General features: G+C 46.3%; 1 pseudogene across 1 annotated transcript in view; it reads left to right on the top strand.

Moving 5' to 3' along the window:
• LOC147700374 (uncharacterized) overlaps nt 1–15,486 on the top strand; it is an 82,044-nt pseudogene extending 66,558 nt beyond the window's left edge. The window contains exon 5 of the transcript XR_015299410.1: nt 10,419–15,486. The product of XR_015299410.1 is annotated as an uncharacterized LOC147700374 (transcript). The remainder of the gene's footprint in view (nt 1–10,418) is intronic.
• The last annotated feature ends 8,876 nt before the right edge of the window (nt 15,487–24,362 follow it).

Raw genomic sequence — 24,362 nt, 5'->3', positions numbered from 1 at the left:
TCTGGTAACATCCACCTCTTATGCTCCGATAAATCAACCCAGCAACCATTCGCATCCAACTTTCCCGTGCTCACTTTCCACTTCGTCTTTTCAGTCTCAGTGGCCTCATTCTGAATTGCTTTCACGCTCTCAATAGTGTCCTCACACATACTAGTCTCTGTAGGCCACCTAACCGAACACATACATTCTAGTGCTAAGGTTCCGGGCAGTCTCCTTAGCAATCTCATCCGCAAAAGCATTACCACGACCAACATCATCCGTCACCTTACGATGTGCACTACATTTAACAATCGCTACCTGCTTAGGCAGCGTAAGTGCATCCAAAAGGTCATTTACAAGCTGTCCATGCTGAATTTTCGTACCATGCGATGTCATAAAACCTCTCTCTCTCCACAACCGTCCAAAGTTATGAGCGACACCAAACGCATATTGGCTGTCGGTAAACACATTCACACGTTTCCCTTTCGCTAACACACACGCTCTAGTTAGAGCGATCAGCTCTGCAGCCTGAGCAGAGTTCTGATTCAATCTCGCAGTTTCCACTACAGTATTCAAAGTTACAACAGCATACGCAGTAGTCACATCACCATTCGGCAATTTAAAACATGAACCATCCACATACAAAGTTCCTTCTGGATTTTCCAAAGGAGTGATTTTAAGGTCCACTCGACCTTTTGTTTCCTCTTCAGTCCTCAGATAGCAGTCATGGGCTGCTATTTTATCTGACTCTGTGCTAATGGGTAACAAAGTCGCCGGGTTCAGGACATTACAACGTTTTATCTGAATATGACTTGCCAGCAGCGTCAACTCGTACCCAGACAACCTCGCACTCGTCAAGTGCTGAGTTTTCGTACGATTCAAAAGAGTGTCGACTGCATGCGGAACCATCACCGTAAGCATATTATCCATGACCAGTCCTGCTGATTGTCGGATGGACACCGCAGCTGCCGCTGTTGCTCTCAAGCAACTCGGCAATGCTCTAGCTACCGGGTCCAAGGTCAAGGAAAAATATGCACATGGACGTTGCTTACCACCAAAAGGTTGCGTTAAGACACTCAAAGCACAACCTTCCCTCTCGTGAACATATAATGTAAACGGCTTACTGTAGTCAGGGGTACCTAACACAGGAGCCGAACACAATGAGTCACGTAATTCAGAAAAACTTTTCTGACATTCTTCCGTCCATGGTAAAGGAGTTGAAACATCCTTGCACGTAAGAGCCACCAACGGTTTCGCTAGCAATGAAAAATTCGGAATCCATTGCCTGCAATACGACGTGATACCTAGAAAGGCACGCACATCTCTTTGGGTTGTTGGCACAGTCATTCGCGCAATTGCTGCAATTCTCTCTGGGGTCAACCGTCTTCCCTCCTTTGACAATAAGTGACCTAGATAGGTTACTTCTTGACAACAATATTGGAGTTTAGAAGGTGACACCTTGTGATGTAAGTCACAGAGATGTTGCAGCAACGACACCGTAGCAATTTTGCAAATGTTCTGAGTATCCGCAGCCACCAATAAGTCATCGACATATTGGATTAAGGCCGCACCAGCCGGCAACGAAAACGCATCCAGTTGACCCTTCAAGGCTTGACTGTAAATCGATGGACTCTCACAGTAGCCCTGAGGAGCGCGTTTAAACCGGAAACTGCGACCACCAAGAGAGAAACCGAAAAGGTCTCTGCTTTCTTCGGCAATCGGAATGCTAAAGAAAGCATTCTTCAAATCGATCACCGAAAACCATGATGCAGAAGCTGGAATCAGAGTCAGTAGCGCCGTGATGTCAGGCACAACAGGAAACTGAGGAATCACAATTTTATTCACCTCCCGTAAATCAATAACAAAACGATAAACAGGCGGTTTTGAAGGATCCGTACGTTTTAGAATGGGCAATACCGGGCTGTTGCACACGTTTCCCCGCGTTTCTTCAATAACATCTTTCTCGATCAGATCATAAATGATCGCTAACAGTGCTCGTTCACCATCAAGAGATATGCATACTGGGGAATACGTGGCAACCGTACATTAGATTTCAGCTGAACAACATAAGGGGAGATGTCAAGCAGGCCCACATCATTGGGACCTGTTGCCCACAAAGATGCAGGAAGAGAACTCAATTCCGGTGGAAGCTTATCGAGAGACAAGTACATAGGAGAGACAACCCTCTCTCCTAACGTAAGCTTTACACCCGCAGGAGAACAGTACAAAGTTGCATACAAACGTTTTAGCATATCCAGGCCCAAAAGATTTTCACCACAACCAGTAGTTAAAATCAACGGAGCTTGAAGCTCACGAGGCCCAATGGTAAGGGGCAAAGGGCGTGAAACAGGATTGCTAACAGGGGCGCCAGAGAACCCAACGGAAACATTTGTTAAGCCAGACAAAGGTGCGCCAGGGAGTTTCGAATGCATTATGGAACTTTTCGCTGCACCAGTGTCCAACAGAAAAGGCTCAACGTCGCCCGATGTAGCAACTGCGACGTAAGGCCCTCTCTGATCAACCGGAACTGATACCACTCCCTCTCCTTGTCTATGGCTGTCCTAGTAATTGCTGTCGTCAGTTCCCTGATCGACATAATAATCGTCTACATTGTACTGCGCAGATCGTCCTTGCGATGATCCACGTTGGTCAAAACAATTATCGGAATTTGATGAGTTGTCTGAACGGTCATTTTGAGCACCACGGCCCCTACCGCGGGATGTCTGCTGCAACCCACCACGACCTCCTCTAGATGAGTTACCGCTGTTACGATCGTTTAGAACGGGACAGTTGAATTTTAAATGACCCTCCTGTCTACAATAGGCACACTGATTGTACCCTAACGAAGATCTTTGGGAAGAGGAGTCATTTCGAGGTTGTGACCTATTTGATTGCGACTGCGGTCTATTTTGCTGCGAAGCATTCTGATTGGAACGCGGAGGATAGGCCTGCTGCAACAACACTTTAGTTTTAAGTTCTTTCGTCTTTTTATCCGCGCGGTCGTTCTCCTCTTTCTCTCTGTTCTCATAATACTGTGCTGTAGCCAATATTTGAGCCGAGGTAGAAACGGCCCACGCACTCTCAGAATTTTTTAATTTATTGCTCAAATCGGGCAATAAGTTAGAGACAAATTTGTCCACGAACAACCGCTGACCACCCTCAGTGCCCATATCCTGACCACTATGATCGATGAATGCCTCCTCAAATCTCGTAAAGAAATCAGAGACACTCTCGTCTTTCTTCTGTTTACAGGCTGACAATTTGTCCCAGTTCACCCTCATAGCTGGCATAAATGTTTTCATTAGCGTAATTATTCTCTGAGGGAGAGCAGTAATGAGCTGTTCAGGCTTAGCCCCGCCAACTTGTCGCGTATCGGCTGCAGTAAGGGCAGCCCAATCGCCACCTAATTCGTTTGCATGATCTTCGTGCCGAATCTTAGCCCATACCGGTTGCGGTACGACATTGCCGAACAGCATGTCGATATCGGCAAGATTCATTATCGTAGCGTCTACAAGCTGCGACAATTCCTTATAATACCCTGTAGGATTTTTGCGATGGTCAGGCAAAGATTGCTTCACCTGTAAAACTTCTGATCGTTTCCATGGGAGATGTATCCATACTCTCTGGAAATGCGGCAGGACAATAGGGACAGCATTAGCATCGCCTGGCATCCATACGGGTGGAACTTCACGCATAGGAAACTGACTAGACGGATCTAACTGTCTCTCAACATCCTCAACGAACAATGCTTGAGGTATCGGAGAGGGACGAAGAGCTAATAATTTCTCAATAGCACGTCGAACGTTGGTACCCACCACCATACCGCTCGAAAACTGAAGCTGCAAGTTAGTCAAAGCAGTTAGTACATCTTCCGATGCATCTGCCGATATTTGATCGCGCAAAACTTTGCACATTTCTTCAAATACATACCTCTGTGTCGGTATATTGAATTGACTGAACGTATCCAACACCGAACGTGGAGGATTTCTATGAGGATGCAACATCCAAGACATCGCCATATTGTACAACGCGGCACGTTCCCTATTACCAGGAAGCTGACTACGTCTTTGCGGACCGTCCGAATCAGCGGACTCAAGAATAGGTCCAAGAGAATTGAAAAAGTTAGCAGCCATTGAAGGGGTACGACGTCGAGTAGTTGGAGAAGTACACGATAGAGTAGGAACGAGAGAAGGAGTAGGAACAGAAGAAACAGTAGGAGTAAGTAGAATCGGAGCAGTAGCGGGAGCAGGAGTATGTGGAAGTACAGGCAGAGGAGCAGTAGGAACAACAATAGGCAAGGGAGCAGGAACAGGCGGAAGAACAGGTTGAGGAGCAGGTACAGGAACAGGTACAGGGGGAACCACAGGAACTGCGGTACCCTGTGCGTACGGAGGTGGTGACTTCATAAGATAAGACATTAAAGGATCCTCAACTAATTCCTCCTTCTTATCCGACTCCGTTGGCAGAGCGGGATAACATTTATCTATAGTCATACGCTGAAGCCTGTCAAAAACTTCCTTTTCCTTATCCTCCTTATCACGCTGAAACTGTTCTGCTTTCTTCACAATGGTAGCAACACCATCTCTCTGATTACGTTTAGTCTGTCTGATCTCTTTCTGTCGGGCTTCTTTACGCCACAACCGAAAGGCATCAAACATGGCCGGCCTTGACTTTTTCTTAAACAATTTGGGGTCTCGAAACTACCATGAGGTGGCCAACTAAGGACACCGTCTTTTTTAGTATAGCGAATCCAATATTCATTAAAGGTAATCGGGCCTAGCCCGTGCTTACTATAGAGCTCATAAGTGGGAGTTCCAACCGGAGGTATCGGACACGAGTCCTCCAGCCGGGAATCCGTACCACAACGTCTGAAACAACTGAACAAAGTACTACGACCAGGCATCATGCACACTAGCCGAGTTTCACAAACTTCAAGGGTTACGGGATTTACCAAGTCCCTGCAAAGAGCAAAAACCCTCGGTTTTTGGCGACTGCAGACGTCAAACAACACAACAAAGAACCAAGTACTAAGAACCACAAATGCAATGGAACCATGCAACAACTAAGCAACCACAACCAAGGACTATGGGAGCGACCCACAAATACTTAACTCAAAGATCAATGGCGTCACCAGGAAGGCCCGTCAATCGTCTCGCTATACCAAGGTCTACGCCAGGCGCCAAAACAGGTCTACAGTCAGGGCAGCAGTCCGTCGCAGCCGTCAGGAGGCGGGAATCTTCGCGGGAAAAGTCGTCGGGCCACTTGTTTCGACAACAGGATCGATGAAGCGGAGTGCACCTTCCCTCGGAGATTTCACACGAAGTTCCTCACGATCGTCGGGCTTGGACCGGTACCACTGATGCAGCCCCACATTGGGCGCCAACTGAAGGACTGGGTTATTTAAGACCCAGCGGTGCCAGGGGACAACACCTGAAACCTTCGTGGGTAACCTGCTCCGGCGTACGAATGACAGAGACACTTCCTTCGGCGTCAAAGATTCGAGGTTTATTTACTGCAGGGAAACACAGAAGTCACAGGAAGTACAACGAGTGTAGTTCGGGGAGACTGCTTCAAATTGGTTCTGTGGATCGCTCCTTTTATACACGATTTTCCCATAGGGTTACATGGTACACAAAGGTTTACGACTTGGTTCCCATAATTATCCCCAAGAGGGGTCGCTTTGGTCACTTTGATACATCCAAGGTCCGGAACATAAGTGCGGAAACATTTGGCGGTTCCCAACTGTAAAAACTCATCTTCCCACCATTAATACATTCCAATCAGCAGTAAAACAGATCGAAGAAGGAACAAGAACAGATGCAGAGGAAAATGGAGACAGTGGGGAGATTGGAAAGGGTGTAAAAGGGAGGTATCAAGAAACACGAGCTACAGGCATCAAAGGGACGTGCCTAATGAGATGCGCGGCTGAGACAATAGACCGGCACGGCAAGATGAGCCTCGAGCAGGGCCATCTGCCTTACAGTATCATCCCCCTCGTCATAAAGACACCTTCAAAGAACATGTGTCTTCCGTGGATGTCTTGGGAATCCCAGGGTCGCGAAACGGGCAACGTCCGTTCGCTGGCTACTTGAGGGCAAGAGACAAAATGGATGCCGTATCTAAGATGGAACCCGTGGGTACAGATGAAAAACCCACGTAACAAACGAACGGTTTAAGTTAGCACAGCGAAACTGCGCACACTTACTAAACTCGTCATTTGCGGTTCGTAGATACCAGACTCGACCATATTCGTGCGAGTCGAAAACACCACTTACAATTGTCACGGAACCTCAACCTGGGAGGCAGAAAACTGGGATAGCCTGACAGCTTGATGGCGTTGGGTCAGGAAGGAGCGGACCCAGGCCAGGGCGGTGCCCCGGATGCCGGCCTCTTCGACACGGTCGACCAAAATGTCATGGTCGACCGTGTCAAAGGCGGCCGACAGATCCAGGAGGACCAGAGCCTGGCAGATGTTAGCGTCTGCTCCACTGCGCAGTTCCTCCATGACAGAAAGAATGACTGCTTCTGTGGAGTGCGCGGGTCTGAATCCAGCCTGCTGGGGGTCCAACACACTAGAGTCTTCCACAAAGGAACTGAGAGTATGAGTGACGTGCGACTCTAAAACTTTGCTAAGAAAAGGGAGAAGGGAGATTGGGCGGTAGTTGCTCATGATGGAGGGGTCTGCCGAGGGTTTTTTTAGAATGGCAACCACCTCGGCCTGTTTGAAGGATCCAGGAACCTCCCCTGTAATCAAGGAATTGTTCAAAAGAGCAAGGGGGGGGGTCTGGACAGGAGGTAAAAGCTTCTCGAAGAACCGAGGGGGGGGCAACAATCGCTGGGAGAGCCAGAGGAAACTCTGTGAAGGAGTGACAAAAAGTTATCCTTTGAGATAGGGGGGATATGAGTGAGAGTGTGAGTGTGAGGATGGCTGGGAGCACAGAAAGATGTGGGGACAGGTGGAGCTGAAGTGGAGATGCTGGTTTTGATTTTGATGATTTTGTCCACGAAAAATTGGTTAAGGGAGTCGCACAGGGACTGGGAGGGAAGGGGGGCAAGAGTGACTCTTTCCGGGTTAGATAATTCATCCACAATGGAAAAAATGTCTTTAGACTTATTGGAGGAATTCAGAATTTTACTTGAAAAATAACATGATTTGGTAACTGTAATTGCTTTCTTGTACTCCTTCAACCGAGACGAGAAAATCTCTTTTGATTTGGGGGAGTAACCCCGGCGCCAGCGTCTCTCTGCCTGGCGGAGACTGAGTTTTTGTGCGCTGAGCTCAGCGGTAAACCACCTTTGGGCATCATGTCTGCGTCTCGTCTTGACCGATTTTAGAGGTGCCACAGAATCGGCCGCAGAGGTGAGCCAGTGAGTAAGGGTTTCGGACTGAAGGTCAGTGGAGATGGTAGTTCCAATGGGGAGTGGGGACGATGAGCTCAGAAGGGCAGTGAATTCCTTAAGATCGGCTTTGTTCCAGTTGCGTGCCAGGAAATTGGACTGGCGGGCAGCAATGATAGGGGAAGACATACCTAAGGTAAAAGTAATGAGATGGTGATCTGACCAGAGACAGGGGAGAATGAGGGGGACAGAAATAACAAGGGAGGTGGTCCACACTTGATCCAGAATATGGCCTTTAATATGCGTTGGTGCATGTATGTGTTGGGTGCAGTTGAGACTCAACATTAGATCAGAGAAGGCGCGTGAGTCAGAAGTTTCATGGATGTCTGATGGCCAATAATTAAAATCGCCCAGGACCAAGACGTTGGAATTGCTAATGGTAAGCTGGGTGATCAGGTCGCCAAACTGAGCAGAAAAGTTAGGCATGGGTTGAGGGGGACGGTATATCAGCACACAAATGAGCGAGGACCCGGGCTGCTCCAGTCTTAATACGAGACAGTCTGTCGAGGTGATGCTAGGAGAGAGCACTGGGGAAAACCTGATGGGGTGCCTAATGATGGCTGCAACACCGCCGCCCGCTTTACCAGTGGGGCGGTTGGTTTGCAGAATGTAGTAGCCTGAGGGAATGGCTGCCAGGATATCTGGAGACGAGTCGTCTGTGAGCCAGGTCTCGGTCAGGAACAAGATGTCAGGCTGTTCCGAATTCAGAAGATGGAATATTTCTGATTGGTGGCAGACCAGAGACCGGGTGTTGAGGTACATCACTGACAATGGGGGGGTAAGGGACGATGATGGTGACGAGGTCCGGCCCTTGAGGCCCGGAGCAGGTGAACAGTTGGAGGGCAAAAATGTAGAAATCTCGGGGAAAGAAGTTCTGGTCGTGAACAGGTTGTGTAGAACCAGTTTGGGGGCGGATTGGGGAGGGGGGAGGGCGGGGTCGTGAGCAGATACAAGGAAAGAACGAGTGTAAGTGGGGGGAGAGATAGAGTGACAAGCCCCTAGCCCCGGCCTGCTGCGGACGGGCGCAGACGGGCTTAACTCAGGCGCAACTCCGGCGCGCCTACGTCGCGCCTGCTGCGCTTGTCCGCTGCGCTGACACATGAGGGCCGTTTAAATAGGGGCGGAACGAGGGTGGAGTGTCAGGGCTACACTCCAAAGGAACAAGCCCAATCCAAGATGGCGCCCGCTACCGCTGGGAACCGGCGGTTCCAGACAGCCCCCAGCCAGCAGCTCACCTTGAAAAAGTAAGGTTTTAGGAGTTATTTGCCTGCATAACAAAAGGGTAATGTTAAAACAATATTAAAATCTAGCAATGCGTGAAAGCGCGACCCGCTCGCGGTCAGCGGGGCACAAAGCAGGTAATGCCTGAAATTGCTCTCTGAGCGTTGGCGAGCCAGCCCACTGCCACTGGGCCACTCGCAAACACGGAGCAGGAATCAAGACGCGCTCCTAAATAGGGGCGGAACGAGGGTGGAGTGTCAGGGCTACACTCCAAAGGAACAAGCCCAATCCAAGATGGCGCCCGCGACCGCTGGGAACCGGCGGTTCCAGACAGCCCCCAGCCAGCAGCTCACCTTGAAAAAGTAAGGTTTTAGGAGTTATTTGCCTGCATAACAAAAGGGTAATGTTAAAACAATATTAAAATCTAGCAATGCGTGAAAGCACGACCCGCTCGCGATCAGCGGGGCACAAAGCAGGTAATGCCTGAAATTGCTCTCTGAGTGTTGGCGAGCCAGCCCACTGCCACTGGGCCACTCGCAAACATGGAGCAGGAATCAAGACGCGCTCCTAAATAGGGGCGGAACGAGGGTGGAGTGTCAGGGCTACACTCCAAAGGAACAAGCCCAATCCAAGATGGCGCCCGCGGCCGCTGGGAACCGGCGGTTCCAGACAGCTCCCAGCCAGCAGCTCACCTTGAAAAAGTAAGGTTTTAGGAGTTATTTGCCTGCATAACAAAAGGGTAATGTTAAAACAATATTAAAATCTAGCAATGCGTGAAAGCGCGACCCGCTCGCGATCAGCGGGGCACAAAGCAGGTAATGCCTGAAATTGCTCTCTGAGCGTTGGCGAGCCAGCCCACTGCCACTGGGCTAAATTACTTATGGTAAGGTTTGCAAACACTAGGAACTGCCCCCCTCTAAACTGTTTGTGTTGAACCTAATAAACCCACCATTATGGAACACATAACCAATCTCTATGCATGCAGCAGGAAGCAGTAATACACTGAAATGTGGCAGGCCCTCTAATCGCGCTTTGGGATCATATAGACATTGCTTGGCCACTCTTTTGGTCAGTGAACGTACAGACCTCATACACTTTGACATGCTTCCCTATTCTCATTTTCCCTCTAGGATTAGTTTTTTGTCCTGAAAATGATTCTGTTGTGTTTTTATTTTCATTGTAACATTATTATTTCCTAAGCTACAAACATGATAAAGTGAAATGTATTAATTAATTGTCTTGCTGTGGCATAGGACTTAATCCACAACTCACTGACCAAGGGCGAGGTCAGCACCATTATGTGGTGTTGCATATGTTACTATTCAAATGAATGTGGACTCTGGTACATATTTTTTTAAATGTTTTTTAGAGTGTGATATAGCGCAAACTAGACCCGAAGGTATCAGGTATGCGAGCGCTTTACATGAGCACCAGTTTGGTTACAGATGGACATATTCATTTTTGTTAGGCACGGGGAGATTAGGTGATTTGCCCAGAATCGCAGGATATTGAGCATTGTTGCCGAGACTCGAGCATGGTTCCCCAGCTTCGAGGTTGACCTCTCTAGCCGTAAGGCTACATCCTCTCCCCAAATTGGGCTGTTCTTATTTTCTTGCAGCATGATCAATGAATGCCGATTTCCATAAGAATGATTATTGTGGATAGTGGCACAGTAAGCTAAAAAGATGTACTGCATTGCAACCTAAAGTAATTACCGGTGGCTAAAATGTATTCAAGTGTTAGATTTTTTTTTTTAAACATTTCTTCAGACACTTTGCTGCTTATAGTTTACGACATTACAGGTATTTTTGTATCCACAGAGAGGAGATTCCTGAACGTATAATAAGATGAAGAGTATTGAAGAAAACATGACAATACTGGAAAGCTATCTGATACTTGAGAAGAACCAGAAATGATGCCAAACAGTAATTCGAAATAGAACAACTCAGTAGGAGACAGAGAATCTCGTACATGAACAGGCGTATCCTACAGTAACATCAAGTGCAATCTGGCGGCTTCAAGAGGCTGAGGGCATCTATGCTGCGGGTCACAAAACATCCAAATAAAGTAAAATCACAAAAATGACACTGCCAGAACACATCCAAAATATAAACATACTTGATACCACCCTTTATCTTCGATAATGATCAGGTAGTTCTAAAAAGTGCTCCCCTCTCTAATATGACAATATCAATACTATGGTGTTAGTCCATCATAAACGCTGTTTTGGCTGGACCTTACAATCCCTAGAAAGAGGTATACAAAACATAGGTATACAAAACGTGAATCGTGAAGCAGACATCTGAAAGTTAAAGGAAAGAAGTGTTTGGCTACTTGCAATGCAGAACATTATTCTAGAGCATAACGACTTGGTATTAAGTTTTGTTCTTTGTGTGCATTTCATAAATATTGTCCAAGAAACAGACTATTTAGATATGCTGTGCGGTTAATTCTTTGCACACATTCTAGAAAGTTCTTAACGCAGGTTGAAAACACAGCTCCTGTTAGAAATATCATACATATGTTATCAGTCCTGCAAGAACATATCTACTGCAAAAACCTAGTGAAGATTAAAATATAGTTAGTGATTCAGGAACCACAATGATCAGTCAGCAAACACATTAACATGATTTATCCCAAAATATAACCAACGCTTAGACTCTAAACCCCAAAGAAAAAAACATACACACAACGTAAGACGAGCTTTTGCTTCTCCTCATAACTGAAGTAGCATCACCAACCATGCACCGGGGAAAATGCATGAGGATATTTTGAATGTGGCACAACCAAGAGTTCATTAACAAACAAAACCAAAAGAAATAACATAAAGGTTCTGTGTTTGTGTGAAGAGTGTTAATAACTTCTAATCCCTACACTGCCACCACTAACAGCCAAACAGAAAGCTTATTTATGTTTAATGAATGTGAAATGGCTTATAATGAGTCATCGGCTCTGTGGGGCAAATATCAAACACATACAGTAGAACACACAGACACAGGCAGTGAAAATGGAAAGAGCTTTACTCTCTCAGAAAACCTATAGATCCATCAACAAATGCACACAGAAAAACCTTACACCTGCAGTGAATGTGGAAAGAGCTTTACTTTCTCAGGAAAACTAAAGATCCATCAGCAATCACACACTGGGGAAAAATCATATCCTTGCAGGGAATGTAGCAAACACTTTACTGATTTATTAAAACTAAATGTCCATCAGGGAAAGCAAATAGGGGTAAAACCATACACATGCAGTGAAGGTGAAAAGAGCTTTACTAAAGCATTGGATCTAACCATTCATCTGCGACAGCATACAGGAGAAAAGCCACACACATGCCAAGAATGTGGAAAGAGTTTTAGTACATCTGCCAATTTAAGGAGCCACCACCTAACACATATAGGAGAAAAACCTTATGCTTGCAGCGAATGTGGAAAGAGCTTTACTCATTTATCAACTGTAAAGAGTCACCAGCGTATGCAAACAGGGGAAACACCTTACACTTGTAGTGAATGTGGAAAGAGCTTTAGGGAAGCTAAGCAACTAAAGAGACACCATCTGACACACACAGGGAAAAAAACATACACATGCGGCGAATGTGGAAAGAGCTTTAGTAGATCTGCGACTCTAAAGAGACACCATCTGACACACACGGGGGAAAAACTATACACATGCGGGGAATGTGGAAAGAGCTTTAGTAGATCTACATATCTAAAGAGACACCATCTGACACACACAGGGGAAAACACACACAGAGGGGAAAAGCCATACACATGCCAAGAATGTGGAAAGAGCTTTAGTGCATCCTCACATCTAAAGAGCCACCACCTAACACATACAGGAGAAAAACCATGCACTTGCAGTGAATGTGGAAAGAGCTTTGCTTTATTATCAAATTTAAAGAAACACCAGCGTATGCACACAGGGGAAAAACCTTACACTTGCACCGAATGTGGAAAGAGCTTTACTCGTTTATCAACTGTAAAGCAACATCAGCGTATGCATACAGGGGAAACACCTTACACTTGTAGTGAATGTGGAAAGAGCTTTAGGGAAGCTACGCAACTAAAGAGACACCATCTGACACACACGGGGGAAAAACCATACATGTGCAGTGAATGTGGAAAGATCTTTATTCGTTCATCAGAACTAACCATCCATCTGCGCAGGCATACAGGAGAAAAACCATACACATGCAGTGAATGTGGACAGAGCTTTAGTAGATCTGCGACTCTAAAGAGACACCATCTGACACACATGGGGGAAAAACCATACACGTGCAGTGAATGTGGAAAGAGCTTTATTCGTGCATCAGCATTAACTATCCATCTGCGCAGGCATACAGGAGAAAAACCACTGGGCAGGCATACAGGAGAAAAACCACACACATGCAGTGAATGTGGAAAGAGCTTTAGTACATCTACGTATCTAAAGAGCCACTATCTGACACACACAGGGGAAAAACCACACACATGCGATGAATGTGGAAAGAGCTTTACTCAAGCGTCACACCTAGCAATCCATCTGAAGTGGCATACAGGAGAAAAAGCATACACATGCAGTGAATGTGGAAAGGGCTTTATTTGCGTATCAGCACTAACCATCCATCTGCGCAGGCATACAGGAGAAAAACCATACACGTGTAGTGAATGTGGAAAGAGCTTTTCTGAAGCAAGAGACCTAACCATCCATCTGCGACGGCATACAGGAGAAAAACCATATACTTGCAGTGAATGTGGAAAGAGCTTTACTCAAGCTGGGCACCTAAAAATCCATGTGCGAAAGCATACAGGAGAAAAACCATATACTTGCAGTGAATGTGGAAAGAGCTTTACTCAAGCTGGGCACCTAAACACCCATGTGCGAAAGCATACAGGAGAAAAACCATACACATAGAGTGAATGTGGAAAGAGCTTTAGTAGCTCTACACTTCTAAAGAGCCACCAGCGAACACACACAGGGGAAAAACCATACGCATGCAGTGAATGTGAAATGAGCTTTGCTCATTTATCAACTTTAAAGATCCACCAGCGCATGCATACAGGAAAAATCATACACATGGATGAATGTGGAAATTTCTTCACTTAAGCATCAATCCTAAGCATCCATCTGCAAATGCATGTAGCAGAAAAACCATACAATTGCAGTGAATGTGGAAAAAGCTTTAGTAAATCCACACATCAAAAGAGTCACCATCTAACACACAGGGGGGAAACTTTAATCAGAGCATCAGGTCTAACCCTCCTTCTGCAATGGCATTCAGAAGAAAAAAACATGCAAATGCAATGAATGTTGAAAGACATTTGGTAAATCGATTCAACTAAAGGGTCAGCAGCTAACACACAATTGAGAAATACACACACATGCAGTGTATGTGGAAAGAGATTTGCTCAAGAATCAGTCCTAACCATCCATCTGTGAAGGCATACAGAAGACAAATCATACAAATGCAGTGAAGGTGGAATGGGCTTTGCTAGCTCATCATACCTAAAATGCCACCAGCAATAATACATAGGAGAAACAACCTAAAATATCTAGGCTGTTTCAGTCGTTTATAAACCATAAGACACCTCCTGCAGATGTAACCAAGGGAACGGCTTTTATGAGTTATTATACATAGTGGTTAATTAGTGAACACAGAAAGAGGAAGTAACATATGGAGGGATGTGAAAAGGTCTTCCATGCTTTTTTGCAACCATGTGTGCTTGGGTAAATATACACACAGGTAAACTCATTCATAAGCATCAAAGACAATGTTTTTTTCCCCAGAGTTTTAAATAGCGTGAACTTGCCCTGAAGTTTTCAGAGCGCTTTACAAGAGCACCAGTTGAGTTACATGAGGACACATTCATTTTTGTTAGGCACGAGGGGATTAACCCTTCCCCCGCGGGGGGAGGGGGGCCGTGCGCATCGCTGCGGTGCTCATGACAAGCTAAGCTTGTCATGCAGCACGGTGGCGATGTGCTGATGACGAGCTGAGCTCGTCATGACCACGCCCGTTCCAATGGAAAGCCCAGCAAAGCAGGGGAATTATCCCCACGTGGGCATTCCATAACGGTCATGACGAGCTCAGCTCATCATCAGCACAGCGCCACCATGCTGCATGACAAGCTGAGCTCGTCATGGGCACCCAAGAGGTTAAGTGATTTGGCCAGAATCACAGGATGTTGAGCGTCATTGCTGAGACTCAAACCCGGTTCTCCAGATTTGAGGCGACTGCTCTAGCGTTAGGCCACATCCTCTCCCCAAGGAGGGAGGCTATTATGAAACTACAAGTCGTTTCAGCAACACATCCAAGAAAATTTTTGGGCTACCGTAAACATGGGAGGGCTTCTTTCACCTTTCAGCTTACAGAGATGCAAGGTTTATGAAAAAACCATGTCTAGACATTGCGAATGTCAGGTAATATTCAATTATTGTGCTTTCTAGCTTTGGAAAAAAACACTAATATGTTGAAACTACCCTCCCACTGTGAAAGTTGCCTTGGGCATGCTGTAAGAAGAGATGGCTCTTTAATCTGATTACTCGGTATGTTGGGAACCTTAAACTTTGTTGACCATGGGGCACATTTTTCCATTCTATTCATGTACATGGGGATGATTGAGGCCTTAATGTATTATGTAAACATTAAGGTCCAGGTATATTTCAGTGTACATTTTCATCATGGGGTACTGATGATGTTATAAACAACAACGCCAAAGGCCATTTGGTTCATATATATGAGCAGATCCCTTAGATTGGGATGTAGGGCCATGTCATAAATGTTATTCAGTTTGTATTTTTTATATTATATCTTTTATATTTATATTACATGATTATTTTATGGCAGTTGGGTTGAATCGTTTAATTGTTTTTCAAATGTGATTGCTTATTAAAAACTGCAAGTGAAGTCTGTATAAAGGTGAATTTTTATCATTTGAATATTGAATCAACAAAACGCAACAGTAAAGCGCTGCAGACTGGTTTAAGGCTATTCACTTGCTGTTGAAATCCATGTTTCATAGAGACCCATGAAATGCCTCTAGAACCCCATTCATATTACTGGATGAACCACTATGTGATTTTCCTCTATTAAAGTATGATCTTTTGTCATTGCTCATATCTGGCAAATTTGCGTGCTTGTAAATGGAAAAGTATTTATTTAGGGTATTTTTTTCTTTTTTTATAGTCATTGTGATGTGTAGAGTGGTCAGATGAAACCATTTTACAGAAACCTTTCAAGTCTTGAATTTTTTTTAACAGTCATGATAATGAGGTCTGTCAGTTTCTATTGAAAAAGAACCATGATTTCAATACCTGCAATGTACTAATGTATATTCAAATAAATCCTATCACGCAGCATCCACATGACATTGGTTCATCTGGCCATCCATATGGTGTCCTACTATTTATTAGAAAAAAAAGAATTCAGAATGCATTTTTTATCTTTTTTAAAATGTTTGATTTCACTTGCTGTTGGTAATCTTGTCATATCTATAAATAACAATCCAGTTTCAAACATGTTTCTCTACTTTGTGTACAGATTACACTTTAGCATAGATGTTGTCATTCTGCTTTGTTGGGAATATTGCTTAAAGGATTACATTTTAATAAATGTCTCCCTTATTAAACAGCAATTTTTACTTTCATGGCACTCGGTCTATAGTGCACACTTGGGCACAGGAATGTTCTCCGGGACATACATGCATTTCTTCTATTTCTGATAAATATCAGGAGAAGCAGTGTTGCATCCCAGGTTCAAAATATTAGACTGTAGCATACACACGTGGGATGGGGGAAGTAAATAAAGCTTATTTTTAGAAAAGCAGAACATACTACGGAAAGGTGTTGATAAATTATACCACTTCCTAAGGGGAAACATCCTTTACAACGCAGCTTTTACCACGCAGTGCCTTTACGACGCAACTTTTACAACGCAAACCATTACAACGCATTGCGCTGGGGGGCGCTCAAGGATAGGGAATAGGTTTAATTTACTATCCAACACCTTCCCTACTATCCATGGGGACTGGAGTTGGAATAGTAAATTAAACTATTTACTATCCAGCGCCCCAAAGCACTATGCGTTGTAAAGGCATGCGTTGTAAAAATCGCGTTGTAAAGGCATGCGTGGTAAAAGCATGCGTTGTAACGTCATACATCCCTTCCTAAGCATTCTCCTTTGTTTGAAAAACGCTAAACTAAATATGAAGTATCCATCATTCGCACCATGAACTTCCATGCTAACTTGATACAGTCTACTCTCAGTTGACATTGACTTGTATGCCCTAAATGATGGTCCAGTATGGAGATCTTGCTAACTGTCTGCCTCAATGGCGAGCTTTACTCTCTCTGGAAGGTGGCTCTGTGGAAGGCCCAAAATAATGTACAAATACTTTCTTTTTGTTTCATTGAATTTGTTTGACTAAAAAGAGGATTATATGGCTAATATTTCATGGTGAGGAGGCTTTTCATTTACTAAATTATGGCTTTTGACTAATGCTAAAAGTTAAATAGTCCTAGTATTGTAATTAATAAAACCGAATGTATGTTGATGCACAGACTGTAACTTGTGTATGTTGGAAGGGGTGTGAAATTCGAGTTGGGAAATCTTTAGTTAGTCATCTATTAGCAAAGTTCATAAGCAGCAATTTACACTCAGCAGCTTTGCATTGTATGATTTGTCATGCTGTATTCTTGTGGATTAGTTATTGGCAAAACTATTTAGCCATAACCAAAGCACAAGGGGTTGCAGTGGGGGTTGCAGGGAGCTGCTGCCCACTCTGCAATAAGCTTCTATGGCTAGTGTCTTAAATCCACCTCGATCCTACAGCTGATATGCTGAAAAATGCCAAAAATTGCATAACTAAATAGCGTGAGGCCAGGAAGGGTACTTGGTGTGACCGTGGAGCTGAGCAGAATATGTGATGCTTGTAGCCAGTCCTGCTGCGGTCGCTCATTCCAGCTGTGAGGTCTAAAGGTGTGAAGAGGACCTTTCACTAACTCCATTTGGCAGCAATACACCTCCATGTGGGTTTCAGCAGAGGAGGGGCCATTATCGAGTGGCCCGGCAGAAGAGAACTGTGCTGGTGACAGCCTAATTCGCACTGTAAGAGCTCATGGATGGACTGCACTGGCCTCCTGGGCAGTGGCAAGGCCACCACCATCATCTGGCCTGCATTAATGTGCCCAGTTGATGATGGGAGGCAAAACGCATAAGAACACAGCTATAAAAAGACAACGAGGGAGGACTATGTTATCGCTCGGGCCAACTGTGTCCAAGTAAGGTGTGGTGTAACCCATTTATAAAGGCATGATTACGCACTAGTTAGAATCATGAGTGAAAAGCTATGTAACATATCCGATAATTATCAGATGTGTTGAATACCTCCAAGCTTCATTAAATTTCAGCAGGTCAAACCTGCTGAAATTTAACCGTGGAAATATACATGTTATTTACCGCACTATGTGGATTTTGGTGTTTTAAACACCAAAAGCTGCATATTATTCTACAAAAACTCTTAATATGTGTATTTATTGCACTCAATAGATAACGTACCCTATGGTATCTTTATTTATCATGTGTGCTAAATAGCACCTACACTCGTAATCAGGGCCTATGAATATTAACACAGATCTACACATTCACCATCATAATGGCGTGGGTCTCCATGATCACCATGATCACGAATGGGCACCGGCTTAGTTGAACAGTACAACCAGAATCTGAGGACCTGGGAGCCCTACTACTCAAACCTGCTAGTCACACGAAAATGTCTACCACACCCCTCGAAGATGGGGGATAGCAGAGTTTCATTTGATCTGACGCTGAAGCCAGTGGATACTCTTGAGACTAAACATGGGTCACTGGCAATCCAAACTGTCCTACAAGCAAAAGGGTGTGATGAAAGAGGAAAACACAGATGTGGGGGTTACAGCCCTCAATGGCAAGCTGGACTCAGTCGGTAACAAATTTCGTCTACTAGACCTGAAAAATGTCCTGTCCATAATAGATGGAAAAAAATTACTAATTGACTGTGCACTTAGACCCACTAAAGGAGAGAATGGCCAAAGAGGCAGAGAAAATTGATATGGTGGAATGAGGGATAACTGACTGGGAGGGCCAAGTCGTGGTACATGACATCCAACAAACCAACCGTAGTAAAGAACTGGCTGAAATCAAAACAAAAAACGAAGATTTGGAAGTCTGCACAAGAAGAAACAACCTACTGGCACTGTGCATCCCCAAAATCATGACTACGGGCAAAATTGAAAATTTCATGGAGATGATACTTGCAGAATTATTAATCAAATCTTTTTTTAAGAGGTGGAACATACGCATTGATCGCTTATGCAGCGCCCCCCCCCCCCCCGGCACTCCATGTGTCATTATTGTGCGCTTTTTAAACTATAGTGGCAGGGACACTGCACTTCATATGGCTCAAGTAGGAAGGATCTGCTATGCCAGAACTACCCAGAATTGTTGTTTATTGATTTCACTCTTTCCACAGGTCCTAATATGCAAGATTGCAGCTGTGTGTATGATCACATGTGGCAGAGGCAATGGGATAGTTTTGATATAATGATGAGCTGCAATTATTTGTTAGCTGTTGTTGGAAGCTGGAGTTCCCGTCCCGCACCACTGTCACCAAATGCGAGACCCGGGACTCCTCACTCAACGTTAGGCCAAGGACACCGGTTGAGATAGCCCTGCTCACTCTAGTAGCTTGGCACCAGCAGCCGGACCTATATCCAAGGCACGAGTGTACAGTCTGTGCAACTTCGCTCACAGCAACGCTCTTGTGACACCACAAATAAACTCCACACGAGTTTTATAAAACGAGTATAAACTTTACTTAAAAAGATATATGATCAGACCACACAATACAAAAGCCAAAATATAATAACGGGTAATATTTGTTCCGGCTGGCTGGTAGGTTCAAATCCCAAACACCGCTTTCCAAACGCTATGCTGGTCATAATGCTAGAATCACACACGTTGCAATGCACAAACAATAGTGCTCTGCGTAACGATACAATCCTGTGCTGAGCAAAGGAGAAATAATACAATGCTTAACGATACATCCTGGTACCTTGCAATAGGAGAAATAATGCAATGCGTACCGCTACAATCATGTACTGAGCAATGAAGGAATAAGGCAATGCGTCCCACCCCAATCACGTACTTTGCAATGAAGAAATAATGCAATGCACACTGCTGCAATCATGTACTTTGCAAATAAGGAATAATGCAATGCAAAGCTACAATCGTACTTTGCAATGAAGGAATAATGCAATGCGGGCCGCTACAATTCTGTACTTGGCAATGGAGATATAATGCCATGTGTAGCCCTACAATTGTGTACTTCGTTATGCAGAAATAATGTCAGGCATCATAAGACAGTCTGGGAGTTCGTTAGCAGCAATATTGGCAATGTGTATTACGGCAATCAGTCCCTTTGATAACAGTTGCCCCCCCACACGTATCAACAATGACAGAAAGTACAACTTCTCAATCCGGGCCCCAGTACTGCCCCTCCTTTGGTCAATCTGAGCCGAAGCCAAGGCTCACGTCACCAGCAAGAATGAGAGGCCGAGAGGTTGTCCTTCCGAGCCGGCACCCCGCCCTGGTAGTGATCCACGTTACCTGGGGGCGCTACCCCACTCCTCTCCTCCGTCAGCGAACTGGGCCTTCCATGTAGAACTTTCTCAATGGGCCTCAGCGGCTCGGCAGCTCAGCTCCTCCGGGGCTGCCGGTTCGGGCCGCGACTGTTAGGAAGGTCTCAACGCCACAGGGTACACGTACCTTACGTCTCTGAGTTTATGTTACTCCAGGTACACGTTCACCACAGCACCCTTTGGGTCTCCTCTGGCACGAAGCCACACACACAAAGCTGATGGGACTTAACGTCGACTCTGAGTGCATGTTCACCAGGCACTCCATCCTGCGGTCTCAGTTGGCACCAAGACACGCACACTGCGCTGCAGAGACTCACTTTTTTCCGGTGCACACGATGATCAGCTGATCACCTCCAAAGTCCCAGGATGCACCAAAGCACACCCACTGCTTCACTGAGATTTACTTCAACTCTGGAGCCCCGATATCCAGGCGCTTTTCACCAACACCTTCGGCTACACCCTGACACGCTCGGTGTCCGAGCCTCAGTTTTCCTCCGATGCCCTCGATGACAAGGCGCTCTTCACCATTGCCTCTGTTGCACGCCCACAAACACCCTGCGCGTCCGAGACACTCTCCACTTCCGATGCACACGCTGACCAGGCAATCTTCACCAGCGCCTGCAGTGCACCACAGCACACACCCTGCGAGTCAGAGTCTCACTTCACCTCCGATGCGCACACCGACCAGGCGCTCTTCACCAACACGCCCTGTGCACCACGACACGCGCCCAGCGCGCCCGAGACTTGATTCACCTCCGATGCACACGTTGACCAAGTGCTCTTCACCAACACCTCCTGTGCACCCCGACATGCATCCAGCGCATCCAAGTCTCACTCCTCTTCCGTGTTTCCAAGATCACATGGCAACCCTTCCAAGGGTCTCAAGCTGCCACAACACGCGCCCACTGCGTTGCTTGAAACTTCTCCGTAAACTTTTATGTTTCTGTGTTTCCAAACAGGGAGCCAGCTCACCAAAGTCCTTCCCCTCTCCTTGGCAGCAAAGCAACAGGAGGGCAGTGCAGCAGAGCAGCAGCAAGACACAGAACAAAGCACAGTCTTCTTCAAGCAGGGGAACCCAGCGCACACAGCACAGTCCCAACTGCCTCTTGCTTGGTTAAAACAGCAAACTGCAGACCAGACCCAGATCACGAAGCAAGGGTTGGTCCTTCCCAGCAGTCTCTTCAGTTGTTCCTTCCTTAGCAGAGTTTCCTCTAGGCAGCGAAATGGGTCTAAGCATTTTCAGACTCAATCCATCTCTATTCCAACGTTCAGGGGCCCCAGCTCTCATAGGTATACTCCTAAATGTCTTTGAAGTTCGATGTGCTCAGGGGTCCCCAACCCCTGCCTAATCAGTTCTGGGCATCTCCCACCCAGTGTCACCTTTCTCCCTTTGATAATGTGGGTCTGGATCCTTAATCACTCAGCAGGAGGGGGGTCAATTGTTTCATAGCAGCAACCCAGGCCTCTTCACCTCCCGGGGCTTCTCCAGCGCCTACTCTGCAGATGCCGGTTGTTAGAACTGGGGGTCTCTAGTTGGCAGAGGTAGGCACCACTGTCCAAATAGGGACCCTTGCTTCTAGTCAGGGTAAGGAGGAAACCCTCTGAGATAACCCCTGCTCACCCCCTTGGTAGCTTGGCACGAGCAGTCAAGGCTTATCAAAGGCAATGTGTAAAGTATTTGTACCAACACTCACAGCTACACAGTGAAAACACCACAAACTTGGCGCTTAAACTTAGTGCGCCATGGGTGTTGGGAGGGGGGTGGTAGCAATTGGCACACCGCCCTGAATGCTAGGCACCCGCTTGATACCTGCAAAGCCCTAGATTGCCCGACCCCGAAGAACTATTTGCAGGTACCAAGCAGGTGCCTAGCATTCAGGGCGGTGTGTCAATTGCTACCACCCCCCTCCCGAGACCCATGGCGCTCTTAGTTTAAGCGCCCCCCAATAAACTCAGTTCCACTCTAACTTTTTGGAATCCTATACAAAATTGTATGTATTTTTCACATATTTGACCTCAGGCTAGGGTGGGCCTTAACGCGCCCATACCACCGGGGTCTTGATACACAAACAAGCACATCCTTATTTTAAATTCACTGGTCCTGACGAATGCCTGATATAACATTTCACATAGGCAGAAACATGTTGACCGACCTCACGCTATGATAACAATGGAATTTGATCCGTTATCCTGCATAATTATTTTTTATCCCTGACAAATTGGAGAAACTAATAAAATCCCTTTTTTTTACTCAATTGTCCATTTTATCTTTCACTTCACAATCACAAAAACCAGCTTCGCAGTAATCTGGCGTTGCAGCACACCAGGGTGGCACTCGGCCACTCACGGTGGAGCCTGATGATGAAGCATGTCACCGACCCGGTCGGTGAGTGAGGGCTTTCAAACAAACCAACTGAGTTTTTTTCGCAAGCAATTAAGACTATATGCCAGACTACTAGTTTGCTTCATTTTGTAGTCATTTCTCAGTAGTGATGCTCCTACATTGTTATTTTGGAGCTTATAAGTTACCCCACACTCCTCCTACAGAGACTTCATGTACCTTGAGATGAAGTTGGTACCCTGGTCGGAGACCACCTCTCTGGGGAACCCCACACAGGAAAAGATCCCCATCAATGCACAGCCCACCAATGGTGCTGTGATTGTCCTCAGAGGGACTGCTTCCGGGTACAGGGTGGCATGGTCCACCAAGACCAGGATGAGCCTGATGCCTAAGGCTGTATTGGGGTCCAGGGGTCCCACGATGTTGATGCCCACCTGCTCGTAAGGGGTGCTCACCACAGGAAAGAGTTGGAGGGGTGCCTTGCACTTCCCTCCGCTCTTGCCACTGGCCTGACTTGTTTGGCAAGATCTACAAAAGGTACCAATGTGCTTCTTCATCTGGGGCCAGTAGATGTGGGTGACAAGCCTTTGGAAGGTCTTGTCTTGCCCCATATGTCCTGCAAGAGGCACGTCATGAGCCAGGCCCATTAGGAAGTTACTTAAGTGCTCGGGTACCACCAGCACACAGGCTGCACCGGGCTCAGCAAACTTAGGCTCACTATACAACAACTCATCCTCCCAGTAAATGAGATGATCTTTGGACGCTCCACCTGCTGCCTGGTCTGCAGCCTGTTGCCGCACACCAATGAGGGAAGGGCACTCTTTCTGCGCCTTGCAGAATTCCACCTTCTTGCTGCCAAAGGGTCAGCTCACGTAGGTCGCCCAGTTTGGCCACCTGTTCCCCTGTAGGTTCCAGGGCATCCACCTCAGGTCTGCTCCTTCCTGGACCGTGGGAATGGCTGGGGCTGGTTTCCCACACACCCTGCCTCTTCCTCTCCTGGCTTGTCTCTGGGTCACTGTTTCAGGCTCCAGTTCTGCTGAATCACCCTTACTGGCTGCCATAGCACGCGTGGTAACACAGATCCACGCAGGCAAACCCAACATCTCCAGATGAGCTTGGTGCTCCACATCCTTCCATGGAGAACTCTTCAGGTCATTACCTAGCAGACAGTCTCCAAGCAAGGCTTCACTGACAACAACTTCCAAGAGACCAGAGACCCCCCTCCACTCAAAGGGAACACGCGCCACTTTGCAGAGGCGCACTGAGCTGTCAGCTGCAACTACTGGGCGGAGCACATTGGGAATGACACCCACTGACACCTCACAGATGTCACGCTGGCTTCTGTGTCTCTCTGAACCTCTATCTCTCTCCTATTGATGGTTACCTTCTGCCCGTATTTCTTAGTGTTAGGGGGCAATAAGGTTTCCTGGACCATCTCTTGGTCTCCTAAAGAGACAAGGGTTATAACTGCTAGTCCCTCCTCCTCTCCACTAGAAATCAAAACCCCTCCCAAAGCTACACTTGCTAACCCTGGGGCTGGAGCACCAGTGGATGCTGGAGGTTTCTTGGGACATTTAGGAGCAAAGTGGCCCACCTCATTACAGTGATAGCAGGTAGGGGGACCCCTGTGGTTCCTGTTGTCCCGCCTGCCCCTAGGGGGCCATGGCTGTCTAGGTCCGGGGGGTCGGATTCCTTTCCCTGGGAACTATTTTGGGGCCCTTGAGAGAACTCCTTTTGGTTACCCATGTCCCCATCCACTCTTCTGCTGGGG

The sequence above is a fragment of the Lissotriton vulgaris genome, chromosome 8, assembly GCF_964263255.1.
Source record: "Lissotriton vulgaris chromosome 8, aLisVul1.2, whole genome shotgun sequence".
NCBI lineage: Eukaryota > Metazoa > Chordata > Amphibia > Caudata > Salamandridae > Lissotriton > Lissotriton vulgaris.
This window is presented reverse-complemented; position numbering and strand designations above follow the sequence as displayed.